The sequence below is a fragment of the Medicago truncatula genome, chromosome 4 (genome assembly GCF_003473485.1).
Source record: "Medicago truncatula cultivar Jemalong A17 chromosome 4, MtrunA17r5.0-ANR, whole genome shotgun sequence".
Classification (NCBI taxonomy): domain Eukaryota; kingdom Viridiplantae; phylum Streptophyta; class Magnoliopsida; order Fabales; family Fabaceae; genus Medicago; species Medicago truncatula.
The window spans coordinates 24915627-24933202 of NC_053045.1; the positions used below are offsets into that span (position 1 = coordinate 24915627).

General features: G+C 30.9%; 1 long non-coding RNA gene across 1 annotated transcript; it reads right to left on the minus strand.

Annotated features, from left to right (window-relative positions):
- Positions 1-781: 781 nt before the first annotated feature.
- On the minus strand, positions 782-5013 carry LOC112421200 (uncharacterized). Its single transcript, XR_003011358.2, has 3 exons — positions 3395-5013; positions 3174-3253; positions 782-1291 (listed from the first exon to the last, which is right to left on the minus strand). It is a non-coding gene; the product is annotated as an uncharacterized lncRNA (long non-coding RNA).
- Positions 5014-17576: the final 12563 nt, after the last annotated feature.

Consider the following 17576-nt stretch of genomic DNA (forward strand, 5'->3'; position numbering starts at 1 on the left):
AGAGTTTGTAAACAATGAACATGAAACAACATTATATATTCCTGATGTGGATGATTCAATTGGAGAATAGCCTTAAGTGGTCACAGGAGACACAGTGACATGATTTGAACTATGAACAATTTGGTTGGAATCTGGATGGAACAAGTTGGCTTGCTTCCCTTGAGATAAACCATAACAGGGTCTTGTTTCAAACCCATAAGTGTTACCATTAGACAATGGTACCTTAGAAACTTCACAAGAAGATGCATTGATAGAAGAGTGTTTCTTATTTGTTGTGAATTCGTTGAGAAAACCACACCAATAAAAACTTGATGCGTGGAGCAAATTAATATCAAGTAATCGAATCAAGCGGGTAGCAAATAATCCAAACAAAAGTAAACAGCAAGAGATAAAAGGAAGAAAGAGAACACAAGAATTTGTTTACCCAGTTCGGTCTAATGATGACCTAGTATGAGGGAGAGAGCAGCTCTCCGTTCCACTATAATGATATGAGTTTCTTTACAAAGAGATATTGAGTTACAAGAATCAGTCTTCAAACCTAATTCTACCCAAGTCCCAGCCTCTTCCTGTGACCAAGAGACTCAATCCTAATAGTGCTTTGTTCAAGGTGAATCAAAACAATTCCAAACCTAGAGTTGTTGCAAAGAGAAATTATCTATAAACCCTAGTTTGAATGTTGGTTTCTAAACCCTGTTTTTCTACACACTTTATCATCTGATACAAGGCTTATATTTATAGTGGAAAGTAACCCCTTAAAAAATTGAAACAAATCTTCACTGAAAAATACGTTTTTATTTTATCCTCAATCGCACCATCGTGCCACGTTGCGATTTCATCGTGGCACGATTTTTCCAGTGACTGCTTCAAAAACTTGCTTCAACAATCGCGGAACGAGCTTCTCCATCGTGGCACGATTCTCCAGTTTTCAGATTTTAAGTTAACTCTCACATTATTTAAACTATGATAACCATATTTTGGTGATAAAGTTCAACGGTGTGTTCATCACGTTTGCAAAATGTTCAGAAGCTTGAACCACTCTTGTGTGAAAGCACGCCAAAAATGATTTGCCACGTCTTTGTGACTTTCTTGTGTGTCATATACCATACTGGAAGAGAAACATTGTTGCTTTCTTGAATGAATAACAAGTGAATACACCTTGTTGATAGAAGGAAGATGGTCCATAAGCAATACTTGGATCTTAACAACTAAGAATTGATCCTTCAATTCTGTTACAAATTGAATGACCTAATATTCAATTCTATAATTGTGTCTGACTCGCATAGCTTCACATCTACAAGGATGTTCACATGTACAATTAGGCATACGCCTGTGAGAGTTCAATTCTTCCCATGAAGGTAAAGAAGCAAGTCAGATTCTATCAGCTTTATAAAATCTTTCTTGGAGATATTATCATACATTTATGGAATATTCATGAAAAAAATGGTTCTGAGACATAATTAATTAATAACCAAGAATGAGTGCATGATTACACCTTCCCCATGCACCTCGACTTAAATTGAATTGATGAATAAGAGTTGATCCATTGATGAATGCAAGATTAACAATGTGATCTTCAAAAAATGATGAAGAGAACATAGATAACGTTAATTCAAGGCGAAATCAGCAAGAAAAACTCACTACAATCAAATGATTGTGATGAAGAATAAATAATCAAAGAAGAACGATGAAAATACGCAACAGAAAAACGATTATGAGACAGTTACAATCATGATTCAGTGGATTCCAGAGAACATTTAGAGAAATGGGACTCCCCTGTAAGATTAATATTGCATCATGAAGAAAACAATGTAAAATAGATAGTTAAACTCACTTACTTACACTGCAAGTTATCTACCAAAATTGTTAGTTACAGTTATTGAATGCAGTTAGTTTCACAATAGCATATCATAGTGCATCTTTTGTATATAAATAGAACTTGTACTCTTATTATTATTACTCAATGGAAATACTACATTCATTCAATTCATGTTATGGTATCAGCTTCCTTTCTTCCCTATCCATGAGAAAGAGTTTGTGACGATTGTAACTGTCTCATAACCGTTTTTCCGTTGCGTTTTTTCATCATTCTTCTTTGATTATTTATTCTTCATCTCAATCATTTGATTGTAGTGAGTTTTTCTTGCTGATTTTGCCTTGAATTAAATGAGTGAGTAATTTAAATGTTGGATTGCTTGTAGATTTATCACTAACGCCAATGATTTCACACTGTTTCATTGAGATTAAACTTAATACAGATTTATCACACTAATTTTTAATGTTAAATGAATTTATTAAATGGGAGTCCAGAAGTGGATGGTGGGATTGAATTCCTTAGATTAGTCGGTCCTTAATTTAGATATCGAGTTTAGAAAAAAATAAATTTATATGATGATAATATTCTCAAATCATAAAGGTTTAATTACATTTTTGGTCCTTGTGTTTTGATCTACTCACGAAAATGGTCCTGCCTCTTTAAAACAAAACAAAATTATCCTTCAATTATCATTTTTGTTGCATTTTTCGTCCTACCCCCGATTTTATCCTCCAAACTTATGTCATGCCATATCCATGATCTATTATGTTGTTTTCAAGTTAATCAACATCAGCTTTAAGAACATTTCATTACAACAAACAAACAGCTCAAGATTTATCAGTGGAAAACATCAGCTTTAAGAACAATTTATAGGGGAAAATATCATTTCATTCATTCTAATTGTCACATCTTCATCCTTCCTTCTTTTTAGCAAATTTCTCTCTTCTTCCTCGTCGTTTCTTCTTCAATTTTGTTCTTAAATGATGAAATGATGTTTTCCCTTATAAATATAAATTGTTCTTAAAGCTGATGTTTTCCACTAATAAATCTTGAGCTGTTTGTTTGTTGTAATGAAATGTTCTTAAAGCTGATGTTGATTCACTTGAAAACAGCATAACAGATCATAGATATGGCATGACATAAGTTTGGAGGATAAAATGGGAGGTATGACGAAAAATGCAACAAAAATAATAATTAAAGGACAATTTTGTTATGTTTAAAGAGGCAGGACCATTTTCGTGAGTAGGTCAAAACACAGGGATCAAAAGTGTAATTAAGCCAATCATAAATCATAGAAAACAAGTTTTGATGTTCAATCTCATCAACACAACTGTCAATTAAATTTTCACAACTTACTTACTTTTCCATTCACCTGGGTTAAAAGTGAGGGTGACGTTTTTTCTTTTCTTTTCAAGCGGGGCAAAGAGAAACATGATGTCTCTACAAGTCAATACCAAAACACATCATCATCAAGAGTAATACAAAATTTATGAATAAATAAGTGAACGGAGTTAAAGAGTGGCACATGGTACATTGGTGGGGAAGGTATCATTTGAAAATGAAACATTCTTTTTTACTTACGTGGCTTTTGCCTCAATGACTTGGCTTCATATCTTTGCTTTCTAACTGGTTCGACGGCTATTGCCCGAAAATTACGGGAACATGTTACCTTGTGTGTTTCCGAATGTGTGTTTGTTTGATATAGAGGGGAATGAATAAATATCAATAAGTAAAGGGAAATGTTACTTTATGCCTTTAAGACATAAGTTTAGAAGCCAAATATAAAAATTTATTTTTGAAAATTGTGCATTCAATATCTTGAAAAGTTAAAAATTTATATTTTCAATACAAAACTTATGTTTTATTTCTCTTTTTAGATTCTTAACTTGTGCCCTGATGGCACAAGTTAACACGACCCATAAGTAAAAGAACAAAGCAATAAAAATGCAAGAGCTAGGGTTGTTATAATAAATATAATTTATTTAGTTGAATAGTATAGTGATCAGAATCACACATATTAAATGTCGATAAATAAAACAGGCTAAAATGTATTTTTGAACTCTAAAGTTTTCAAAACTTGCGATTTTGGCCCCTTAAATTTGAAAATATCACATTTGATCTCCCAAGTTTCACCCCCTTTGCAAAACCATGACCCCCTTGATTTTGACCTGGTCAAAGCTGATGTGGATCCTTTTTTTTTTATGAAAAAATTGGCAATTGTGCATACAAATGGAAATTAATTAAAATTCAAAATTCAAAAATTAGAAAACGGAAATTAAAACTAAAAAATAAATAATAAACATTGAAAAATCTTCTACTTCACCATCACCTTCATCTTCAACCCCAGCATTTTTCTTCTTCTTCAAGACTTCAACCCTAATCTTCATCATCAACAATCAAAATCACATAAACCAAACCCAAATTTTATAACTTCATATCCGGATAAAATCTTTTGTAAACACCGACGCCAAACTTTTAATTGGATCTCCAAATCTAGATTTGCTTCCTTATTATCTAGCTACTAGGAAGATAAAAGTTTTCCAGTACTCAAACCAAAATTCCATTTGACTAATTTTTTGGTGTTGGATTGTTTTAAATCCAGTTTGATAAACCTGAATCTATGGATAATCTGAACCCAAAAGCGACAGAGAATGATGATAAAAAACCAATTCAAATCCAAATTCCAAACCAGAAATTTAAGAAAACATAACTTCAAATCTAAACTCAAACCCAAAAAAAAATTACCCCAAATTTAATTGGTTGAAGTTATTTCTTTTGACGTCGGTGATGTCGTTGTATTGTCAATAAGAAATCGAAAAACTCACAAAAATCTTGACCCATGCTATCAAAATCAATGCAAATTGGTGCTTGATCGTTTAAGTGGTTCTTCAAACAAAACAAAAAAACAAAAGTAAGATTTGATATGTGATGGAATTTTGATAAAGGTTGATGGTGGTGAAGGGTATGAAAATGGTATTTTTTGGGTGAGATTTTGAAGATGAATGTGTTGAAAGATGGTGATGGAAGATGATGTAGATGTTGAAATAATCGCTAGAAGCAAAGAGAGAATGCTTCAGGTGGGAGAAGAAGAGATTATTCTTTTTTTAATTTTTAATTTAAACTATTTTACACGTATGCATGTAGTTGGAATTTTTATGTAAAAGAAATATCCACATTAGTTTTGACCATGTCAAAACCAAAGGGGGGTGAAACTTAGGGGACCAAAAGTGTTATTTTCATATTTGGAAGGTCAAAATCGCAAGTTTTGAAAATTTGGGGAGCCAAAAGTGTATTTTAGCCAATAAAAAATTAGAGGTTGGAATATGCGCTTCAACACATCAAAAGTATACATAGCTACTAACTGGATTATACTTATATATTGAATTAATTCAGTGTTACGGTGTATGATCATTTCAATTCATTTTTATGCTTTATCTATTAAAATGGCTCTTCGAATTATAAATATTATTAGTTACTTTTTTTTTTTTTGGCAAAAAAAAATCATAATAAATTAAAACAAAGAGATACAGAGATTGAGGGGACATCCTAATTCGGGAATAACCCAAACGGGAGTACATCTTGATAAAAACAGATCAAGTGGATCAGCCATAAATTATCCTACCAAATATTCACGCATTACGCGCACAACCCAACAAATTCGTGTCCGGTCGCAAAACCAAGTTACAAAAAATATAGCAAGTGAACATTTGCAAAGAACAATAGGGTTTTAAAATTGGCAAATGGATTAATTGTCAGAACTGTATCAAAATCCAAGTGTCAGCTGCTCCTTAAACAGAAGTAAGCATAAAAGCTCTCTCGAGCAACAACAGTACCAGAGTGGAGGCAGACATAACGCCTTGAAGCCTGCAGATCTTAACAGGTCAGGAAAATCAGAGAATCGAAGAGGTCATCCTACCAAACACAATTAATTTCAATCAGACGCGTAAAAACTCAGATTGAGGATGAATCCAATAGTAACCACAAACCCTTTAAGGTTAACATACCAAACATTAACTATAAGTGAGGTCCACCTACGTCTAGAATTGAACAAATTATTTCATTGGCTATAGGATCTTATCCTTGGACTGGAATTTGAGATTAGTATCCAACCAAATAATTTTTATTCGATTCCATCTAAAAGAGAAGAATTAATCATAAATCTTGTATTCACAACAGAAAGACTACACCTTTGAATAATAAACAAGCCTTGTCCCATTATCCAAATAGTATTTTCTATCAAGTAATGGATTTGAGTTATATGATCTTGATAAACTCATCTAAAACATATTATCAAGGATCAAATAAGATTTGAACCTTAAGTATATTAGTGGCATTATTATTTGGTACAAATAAGTGTAATTTGCATTCTAGAGTCTATGTTTATTGACTATTAGACTCATTTAAAGGATGTGAATTTTACCTTTAAAAATACTTCAGTGTACCACCAACTAAGGTGAAACTGCATATGATATATTTGAACTATATACATATGATATGTATAAAGATATGATATGTATATAAACCAATAAGTATTTGCTAGAGATATTTTGCTCTCTTATTTCATCAACATTACTAATAAATTCTGTAGATGATAATATGTAAATTGGACACAAGTTGAAAATCTTTGAATGTGTTCAAAGATCTCAAGAATGAAGTAAAAAAAACAATTTTAAAAAGTATAAAGACCATATGAATAGGCAGTGATGGTAAATAATTAAGGAAAGACTATAATAAATAATTATATTGCAATTTGTTTTATATGATTTGATCTGAAATAGTTCGATTATAACTCTAAGACCATACACAATACGCACCCCATTTGGATGCTTAAACGAGTCTCGACCGTACACGTCATTCATATTATAATTAATACTGAATAAGCACCTAATCTCTTCAACCCAACACCTCAAAATAATTATGAATTGGGTCCCAACAATATAACTCTATATCATTAAATTTTAACAATAATTTATATACTCATTCATAATTATTAATTTTAAAATATTGAAGTAATTTAATTATAAATTATAAAAAAAAATAAAGCGAACATTTTTTTATTTTTATTAATAATTCAAGAAACTATTATTTGCTACTATTTTATAATTTAACTATTATTTGCAAATATTATATAATTTATTTTTTAAAATTAAAATAATACAATATTTGAATATAGAGAAAAAATAGAATTAATTGTATATGTGAGATCCATGAGTAATAGGAAAGAGAGAGAGAGAGAGAGGATGCCTATAAAAGCATCCATCTTTATAATCATCATATTCATTGATGTCACAATAAAGATGTCTATTTAAAACGGTGTTAAATAAGGGAAGGACCCCTATTGTAGATGATCTAAAACTCTTTATGTCCAGTATTGTTTGATTATAACTATAAGACTCTTTCTAATATTGATTTAGTTACATGTGTTATTTAACCACAATGAATTTCAATTGAATTAATCATAAAGACACAATATTTGATAAGAAGGTTAGGGTACTTAGTTTAACCTTATGATAAATTATAATTGTAAGATTTGTTAGATAAACTTAAGGAAAAAAACAGTATAATATATATATATACACACACACACAATCATGTGATGAAGAGATTGACCATCGATTGCAATGACTTGAACTAGTCTTCTCATGGATTCTTTGTTTGGGAAGTTGAACCTCCATTTTCAGTTTTGAGCATGAGTTAGACTTTTGATCTACCACCCCATTACTCAAATCACATCATTAGTGGTTGTTAACTATGTGATTGGGTACCTAACATGTGATGTTAACCATATTAGCCAAGTGGTTCAGACTAATTGTCTTTTTAAACTAATAGCCAGTTTTATCCAATTTAAATTGAAGAGGCTCATATTGTTTATTAGACGTAATGCATTTGAACTTTCCTTTTCATTCGTCAATTATTAGTCTAATCTCTAACCCTATCATGTTAATTATTAATTAATTAAAAGTTAGATCCTGCTGTAGCATGCGTTTATACGGAGATCGTTATCAATAGTTTCGTCCCTCTTTGGTAGTATACGCTCTTGGATTGAGATAGGCCAATTAACGATAAATTCCACCTTCAAATTATAATAAATTGTGTTACAACTTTCTTAATGTCTCATTTTCGATTCTCTTCGGTGTTAATTTAGATGGACTAAGACCATTCACAATGCCGCACCCCATTTGGGTACTTAAATGGATCCTGACTGTACATGTCATTCGTTTTACAATTAATATGTAATAAGCACTCAATCTCTCCAACCCAGCACCTCAAAATAATTATTAATTTGGTCCCAGCAATAAATCTATATCATTACATTTTAACAATAATTTTTATACTCATCCATAATTATATAATTTTAAAATATTGAAATAATTTAATTATACATTATTAAAAAAACAAACATTTTTCTATTATTTTTATTAATAATTCAAGAAAAAGTTACAACTTAAAAAAACAATATAACATGAATGATGAAAATTTGCATATTCTAAATAACAACTAATCTTGTTGACTATGACTCCCAAAACGTTGCCAAATATGCTCCACAAGATCATGTTGAAGTTGAAGATGAGTTTGTCTATCTTGAATTTGTGCTCTCCTTTGTAGGTACGGCGCAAGATTTGGATGAGGACCATTATGTATTTCACTCCTTGCAACATCATTGTTGGAATGATCATAATTAAAAATACCAACATATGTGTGTCGTTCATCTTCTACAATCATATTATGCAATATGATACATACATATAATATATGTTTAATTGTAATCATCTGCCTACCGGGCCACGTATAATTGCGAATCGAGATTGAAGAACTCTGAATGCACACTCCATATCTTTTCTTGCTGCTTCTTGATGTTGGGCAAATAATAGTTGAATAAAAGAAAATTATTTGCTCAACATCAGTAAGATAAAAACATACAATCGTAAACACATAAGCTGGTATGATTTATCAAACTCGTATGTTTTAAGACTAAGCTAAAGTAGAATCGTAAACTCCTAAATCATCAGTAAAATCGAGTATACTGATTTTATTAAGGTTTCCGTGAACTCATAAGAATTGACTAAAATTTGAGTTTACAGACGAGTTAACCCGTTTTCACGATCTAAAATCGTAAACTCTACGATTAACTTGAGAGTTTAACCCTAGCTCGCATGTACAAAATAGGTGCCACAAAAATAAAAAAAATCTTTTTTCCATATATCAATTCCCCATTCATATAATTCCTTTATGCTATGGCTAGTTTAAATTAGTGTTGCAGAAGCAGTTCAGCTCACTCGGCCTTTTTCTTTGGAGGAGGTTAAGAAGGCCGTTTGGGATTGCGATAGTTTCAAGAGCCTGGATCCAAATGACATCAGTTTTGGTTTCATAAAAGATTTTTGGAACGAACTTCAGGTAGATTTCATGCGATTTTTATCTGAATTTCACCACAACGGGAAGTTTTCAAAAGGAATAATGCAACCTTTATAGCTCTAATTTCAAAGGTGGATAATCCTCAACACCTTAACCACTTTCGCCTCATTTCTCTAGTAGGTTGCATGTACAAAGTGTTGGCAAAGGTCCTAGCTAATAGACTACGCCTTGTCATTGGCAGTATTGTTGCCTCACATGTTCAATCTGCTTTTATCAAAGGGAGACATATTCTTGCCGGTGTTTTCATTCCAAATGAAATGGTTGACGAGGCCAGAAAATTACACAAGGAAATGATGCTCTTTAAGGTGGATTTCGATAAAGCTTTTTACTCTATGGATCAGCATTACTTAGACGATGTTATGAAAAATATGAATTTTCTGGTTTTATGGCGCAAATGGATCTCAGAATGTGTCGGATCAGCAACGACATCGGTCCTAGTTAATGGATGCCCTATTGATGAATTTTCCTTGGAAAGAGTTTTAAGAAAAGGCAACCCTCTTTCTCCATTTCCATTTCTCTTAGCAGCGGAGGGGCTGAATGTTCTTGTACACTCCCTGGTTGATAACGACCTTTTTAGCGGCTACTCTGTAGGTTCGACTACTCTAGTGCATATTTCCCGCTTGCAATTTGTGGACGACACCTTAATAATTGGAGAGAAGAGTTAGGCCAATGTCAGGTCAATGTGAGCCTCTTGATCTTGTTCGAAGAAATTTCTGGCCTGAAAGTTAACTTTCAGAAGAGTTTGTTAACTAGTGTGAATGTTCCCAATTCGTGGTTGAGGGAGGCATCTCGAGTTCTGAATTGCAAGACCGACAGACGTCCTTTTTTGTATTTAGGGATTCCTATAGGAGGGGATTGTCGCCGGTTAAAATTTTGGGACCCTGTGCTTGATCGCATTAAATTGAAGATGACTAGTTGGAAAAGGAAGCATCTTTCCCTAGGTGGCCGTCTAATCCTTTTGAAATCTGTCATGTCTTCTCTTCTGGTCTACTTTCTTTCCTTCTTCATGGCTCCCTCAAGTATAATCTCTTCTATTGAGTCTATTTTTAAAAGATTTTTTTGGGGGGGTTGTGAGGATCATAGGAAAATCTCTTGGGTGAATTGGGATTCTGTTTGTCAAAGTAAAGAGGATGGTGGGTTAGGCGTCAGGAGGTTAAGGGAATTTAATTTATCATTACTAGGTAAATCGTGCTGGAGGTCGTTGGTTGAAAAGGGCGGGTTGTGGTATAGAGTCCTTATGGCTCGTTACGGGGAAGAAGGAGGGCGGCTCAAGGAGGGTGGGAGGATGGTTTCATCTTGGTGGAAGAGTTTAGCAGCTATTCGTGATGGTATAAGATGGGCATGGGGAGTTAGTTTGACGATAACATTCTTAGGAAGATATGTAATGGTAGTAGTGCATATTTTTGGACGAATAAATGGCTTGGAGATGTGTCATTTAGTGATATTTAGTTAGAGACGTTAACCTTTTGTTTACAAAATCTGATCACAACGTTGAGAGGTCTACTACAACAAATATTTGGCTTAAACATGTTACCCTAAAATTACTCCCTTCGTGTGGATCCTTTTTCGCAACTATCTCCCAACTAAGGATAACCTTCTTTCACTGGGCATCATTCCAGAAGAAACAACCATATGTGTTGGTGGCTGCGGGGTTCAGGAATCAGTTGATCACCTCTTCATCGCTTGTAGTCATTTTGGTCAGTTGTGGCTGCATATTCGGAGTTGGCCTGGTCTCTCTTAGGTTGATCCATACAATGTTCATGATCACTTTTACAAGTTTGCTCATTTAGGAGGGTTTCCTCGCCATACTCATCCGTTCCTAAAACTCATTTGGCTCTATTGTGCTTGGACAATTTGGAAGGAAAGAAATAATCGGATTTTCAACGACAATGTCTTGTATTTACATAAGTTGATTGATCAAGTTAAGTTACTTTCTTTTAATTGGCTCAGGGCTAAAATGATTAATTTCGCCTACACTTATCATGAGTGGTGGCGTCATCCTTTATTGTGTATGGGTGCCTCTATATAATTTTTCGTTTTTGTGCGGCAACTTCCTTTTGTTTTGGGTTTGATAACTTTGTAAAGACTCTAGTTGGCCTCCTTTAGCATACCTTATGCACGGGGGGTCACTTTTGTTGTGTTAATTGGTTTGTTAAAAAAAAAATTAAGAAAAAATAGTACATTTTCTATCAATGTTTTTTATTAGTGTAAAGTTTACTTTTTAATGAAAGATGATAAATATATATATCTTTAGACTCTTTTTGAGAGATTCATATTAGACAACTCTTAAAGTAGTTCAAACACATCTAAAAAATACCAGTGTCTTCTAGACTTAATAAGTGGCCGAATAAGAGAATACTTGGATCAATAGGACACTCGTTTTAAGGGTGTGGTTGAATGATATCATTTTTCAATTGGGTAGTTTATCTTCAATGTTCTTCCTTTTTTCATTTTTTTTTTTCAGGTTTTTTGGCTTTTTTTCCTTTTGAGGATTTTGGTTTCGCCCTACTTTTGTACATAATATGTTCTTTTTTTAATAATATTTGTGAAATGGATAGCAGAGGATGGAGGTTTCTTAGAGATGTCAAGTGTGTTTAAATGTCTTAAGTTTCACCTTGATGTTTCAACATTCTCTTAGTTCATAATAAATATATAATACTTAGTTGATCTACATGAGCATACCTCAGTTGATAGGGACAATATATTTCAATATACAGAGGTATAAGTTTAAATCCTAAATTTCACACTTATTCACTTTAAGAGTGAAATTTTATATAACTAAACAACTTGACAAAAAAATTAAATAATAGTGATCTATATTTGATATTACCATAAGATTTTGGGGTTTATTTTATATGGGCTTTTAAAAAAGGTTTTAAAAGTAGATTCTAACCATTTGTAATGAAAATAAAAAGTAAATTTTATAATAATTTGTAACAAAGGAAGAGTAAAAATAATATATTAATATTTACTAAAAATAATAGCGGTCTTTACGGCTTTTGAATCATTTTTTTGAGGCCTATATTAAGGTTCCGTTTGGATTGGCTTATTTTGAGCTTATGTGGGCTTATCTACTCCCATAAACCTTTTTAAAGGTGTTTGGGTAAATAAATAAAAACAGCTTATCATAGTTTCATAAGCTGCTTATGTCATATTTTAATAAGCCTAAATTTTCAGCTTACCCTCTAGCTTAACAAGGAGCTTATAAATTTATGTAACCTCCTTCGATTCTCTCTGGATCCACTTTTTCAAAACATATATTTTATTTTATTTTTTTGTTTTTAGAAAAAAAAACATATATTTTTATTATAATGTTAGTTATCTTTAGCGGTGCATAAGTAACAAAATTGCTATATGTTTATCTTACTAAAGTAACATACGTAACTAAGATTTCTTTTTTTGTTTTAAGGAAGATTTTTATTATTTTTTTGTTACGTAACAAAATGAAACTGAATAAAAAAAACAAACTTAACTTGCCTTTTTTTAGTAACAAATTGTACACTAATATCTATATATATATGATAAGTTTACAATCATAATTTCTCAAGTTTATTTATGCAGAGTGTTTACGCAGCATACAATTAGGTAACTTTGATTATTTTTTTAAGGACGAATATTGATTATACTATATATATATAATTATAATTAATATATTATAATATTGTTTTTTTACATCTTGATTAATTTTATCAAAATAAATCTTGATAATTGTGGTTCGATTCTTTGATTTTTTTTAAAATTAAAAATATTTAATATTTCGATAATTGCTTATGTAATGTCACATCCAAACACTTCAATTTATGTAAGTACTTTTTGATGTACATATCTAAACATAAATAACTTATCAAGTATAAAAGCTTATGATGTAAGCTCTAATGTTATAAGCCCTAATGCTATAAGCATCTATATAAGTTGTTTATCCAAACGGAGCCTAAGTTCACCCTTAAAATGATCAAAGTATGTGTTGAGTATACTTTAAAAGAAGAAAAATTCCACACCAAGTCTAAAGAGTACATGATTAACTTTAGGGACTAATCTCATCGTCTACTAGGATCCGTTTGAAGCTAGTGCAAATTTCAATATGAACTAGTCCAACACATAATTTTTTTATACATTGAAGATTTAAATTTGAGAACTTGAGAAGAACACACTGGTTAGATTCCAAGCTTTCAGAGTCATACCAACCTCTAAGGTTAATAAATTCAATTATAAGTTGATAGACACTCAAGTGTAGTGTAGCTAAATAGGTGGAACTAAAGCGCAACGATCCAAACAAGGATCATTAGCTAAATAAGTGAAGTTAACATTTTGGAAAATGCCAACAATTTCCTAATTTGGGCATTTGTTAATAAGTTTAAAGTGGAAATTTTTTGTTAAAAATTATTTATTCAACACATTAAAACAACAAAAAGTAATTTATTTATCAATTATTTTTATTTTAAATCCTTAAGAAGGCCTCTTAAGACACTTGTTAGTATAAACCTTAAAAAAAAAAAATTACAAACAATCTACTATAAGAGAATTTTTTTTTTTTTTTAAGGAAAATCTACGATAAGAGATGCATGTATGCACAATTCAACGAACTCAATAATCAATAGTTTCAATTTCTGTTTTAATTAGTTGTTTTCCTTTATAATCGGATGTGTTATCCTATGAACACTTTATAACATATTCAAAGGATTCAAAACAATAAAAAAAAAAAAAAAAAGGATTTATTACAGAACATTCTTTTAAATTTTAAGAAAACTTTTAGGTCATATCGTGTCTACATATATATAGCTAGATTTATATGTTTACAAATCATAAACCATAAAGTTCTCGGTTAAATAAGATGCGGTGTTTATTATATATCATTTTTTATATTAATTATCGAGCAATTATTACCTGGTCACAGATCCAAATCAAAAATATTTGAAGATACATACATAAATAGAGAGAATTAAAAAAAAAATAGTCACATGATTTTTTATGTGACTATTTGGAGAATCAAAAATATCTGGAGATACATACATAATTATATATCATTTTTTATATTAATTATCGAGCAATTATTACCTGGTCACATATCCAAATCAAAAATATTTGGAGATACATACATAAATAGAGAGAATTAAAAAAAAAATAGTCACATGATTTTTTACTTTTATCTTTAAATTTTTCTTATTTATGTGTTTCTGCCTAAGTCATTTTTATTTGTGTTTGTGACCAATTTAGACTTTATCGTCTAATGATGTATTTGTTTTAAGTTATATTTATAGATTAGTCTTCATGAGCTTAACTAACTTGATATGGATAATGAATAATATATGTAAGGTATGAGATTCAAACCCCAACCACCACAAAAATATATATTTATAGACTAGTATGTAGACCCGGACTAGAAATTTAGACTATTTTTTTATTTACAAAAATTGAAGTAACAATATATGTAAGGTCCGTGCTACGATTTTTTCCAAACCAAAAGTCCAAAAACTCGTCCAAAAATCGTGCTACGATTTTAATAGATTTCAAACTTCAATTTTGAGTCACTTTCACAACAATATATAATTTTTTATATTAATTATCGAGCAATTCTTACCTAGTCATAAAAATAGAGAGAATTAAAAGAAAATTAAATTAGTCACATCATTTTTTACTTTTATCTTTACATTTTGTCATATTTATGTGTGTGCCTAAGTCATTTTTATTTGTATTTGTGACCAACTTATACTTTCTCTTCTAAGGATGTAATTGTTTTAAGTTATATTTATAGATTAGTCTTTGTGAACTTACCTCAGTTAATATGGATAATGCATAATATATATAAGGTCCATGGTTTAAACTTTGAAAAAAAAAAAAAAAAAAAAGTTATAAACTAGTATGTGGACCCGGACTAGAAATTTAGACTATTTTTTTATTCAACCAAAATTGAAGTAACAATATAAATTTAGTTTTTGTTTAAATAAAGGGTTAATGTCACATACTGTCAACGTGATATCCACTACTTCTATTCATAATTATAATATTCTCTCACATTACTCATAGAAAAATATTTCATGCGATCATTCGAGGTTAATAGTTGTTGATCTCTTTTAGGCCTCGTTTGGATTGACTTAGAGCTTATGTGAACTTATCTACTTCCATAAGCTTTTTTAAAGTTGTTTGAATAAATAAATAAAAATAGTTTATCATAGTTTCATAAGCTGCTTATGCCATATTTTAATAAGCCTAAATTTTCAGTTTATCCTCCGGCTTAACAAGGAGCCTATAAATTTATGTAACCCCCTTCGATTCTCTGTATCCACTTTTTCAAAACATATTTATTTTTTGTTAGTTATCTTTGCATAAGTAACAAAATTGCTATACTTATCTTAATAAAGTATAACACGTAACTAAGATTTTTATTAATTTTTTTTAAGGAAGAATGTTATTAATTTTTTTGTTACGTAACAAATTGAAACTGAATAAAAAAAAAACAAATTTAACTTGTTTTTTTTTTTTTTTTGTAACAAACTGTACACTAATATCTATTTTATTTTATTTCTGTTTTTAACTATTATTGATAATCCAAAGTCTCGATAATTAGCTCTCGGTCTTCCGATCGAAAAACAACGTCGATGAAGACGTGTAGGTGAACTATTACGCGGAGGTGCTTCTAACTTTCCCTGAATTTCCCATTTATCACCTAGTTGGGATGTTTCAGCTTCTCTCTGATACATAACCTCTCTGTTTGCCTATCAAAAAAAAAGATTTTTTCAACAATGGTGTAAGACTATATTATTATAAAAAAAAAATTAAAAGAAAGCTTATCATATACTATTATACTTGTGTATGATGATGTTTAGACTATTTATTTAAACCTCTAATGTTAATTTTGTCTTATATGAATATTGATATTTTTTTAAGGACGAATATATTATAATATTGTTTTTTACATCTTGATTAATTTTATAAAAAAAAAATTGATAATTGTGGTTCAATTGTTTGATTTTTTTGTTAAATTAAAAATATTTAAAATTTCGATAATTACTTATGTAATGTCACATCCAAACACTTCAATTTATTTAAGTACTTTTTAGTGTACATATCCAAACATAAATGACTTATCAAGTATAAGAGCTTATGATGTAAGCTCTAATGGTATAAGCTCTAATACTATAAGCATCTATATAAACTGTTTATCCAAACGAGGTCTGTCGACCAACGTTCTCAAAGGTTTTTGTCCATGACTCACACCATTTTCAACTATCGTTGCTCATTAATCTATCTCACTTCCAATTGTTCTTTTTCAGGTTTTTTCATGCACTCCTTTATATTGTTATTAGTTATTATTTTATTGAAATCAGTGTAATCATCTATTGTTAGTTGTATGCTACATAAATTTTCGGAAAAAAATTCATGGTGTTCCATATTTTTAAAAAAAGAAAATTAGAATGTTGATTACGTATTTCAATCTATTATCTTTGTATCACAACACCACTATTCTAGTTTTGAGGACTGTGATGTATCAGTATTAGTTTCATTGTGGGAGTTTTTATTTTCTTTAAGTTTAGTGGGTTTAGGGTTGTATTAGGATGATTTGAATTTGTTTTTGGCTATTGCTTGTATGCATGCATTAGAATTTTCCCGCTTCTAGTGCAATGGATATGTACTCTGTGTGACCTATTTTGCATTTATCTAGAGTTTGAATTTGTGTTTTCAATAATATGTTGTTGTTCAAAAGAAAAACAATGATGCGTTGCAGGTGATTTCTCACAGCCTCTACTTGTATTACAGGTTCAACTAGTTTAACTTGGGGCACAGGTTGTTGCCCTGGTTTGCAAGATTTCACTCATTATTAGGCCTTTCAACTATTTGTCGAGATTTGAGATTCTGGACTTAGGCTTGAGGAACTTGTTGATTCCTTACTTGGGGAATACCAAAGAAATATGTTATTCTCCCGATTTGGGGGGCTAAAATTTGATAGCTTTGGTTTGTGTTTTGAATTAAACAATTAAACATTGTTCCAATTTGTTGTGTTAACATGTTAACCATTTCATGATTACTCTTAACCGTTTGTTGCCTTAATGATATTAAGGAATATTTTTGTTAAAGATGGTAGAGGATTTCGACCAGGAATACTAGATCCTGAAGCCAAATGTGTGCTGTAGCACTACACCAAAAAAGGGATTTAATAGCACTTTTTTTGACCTTCAATAGCACTTAAAAGTGCTATTAAATCCCCCGCTATTGTAAGTACAGCACTTATAATAGCACATTTAAAGCGCTATTGAAACCCTATCATTAATAGCGCCTTCGCTAAAAGAGCCATCATAGCCCACGTTTTCATGACTAACACAGGTAATTCTAACAAGATTTGATAGCGTTTCTT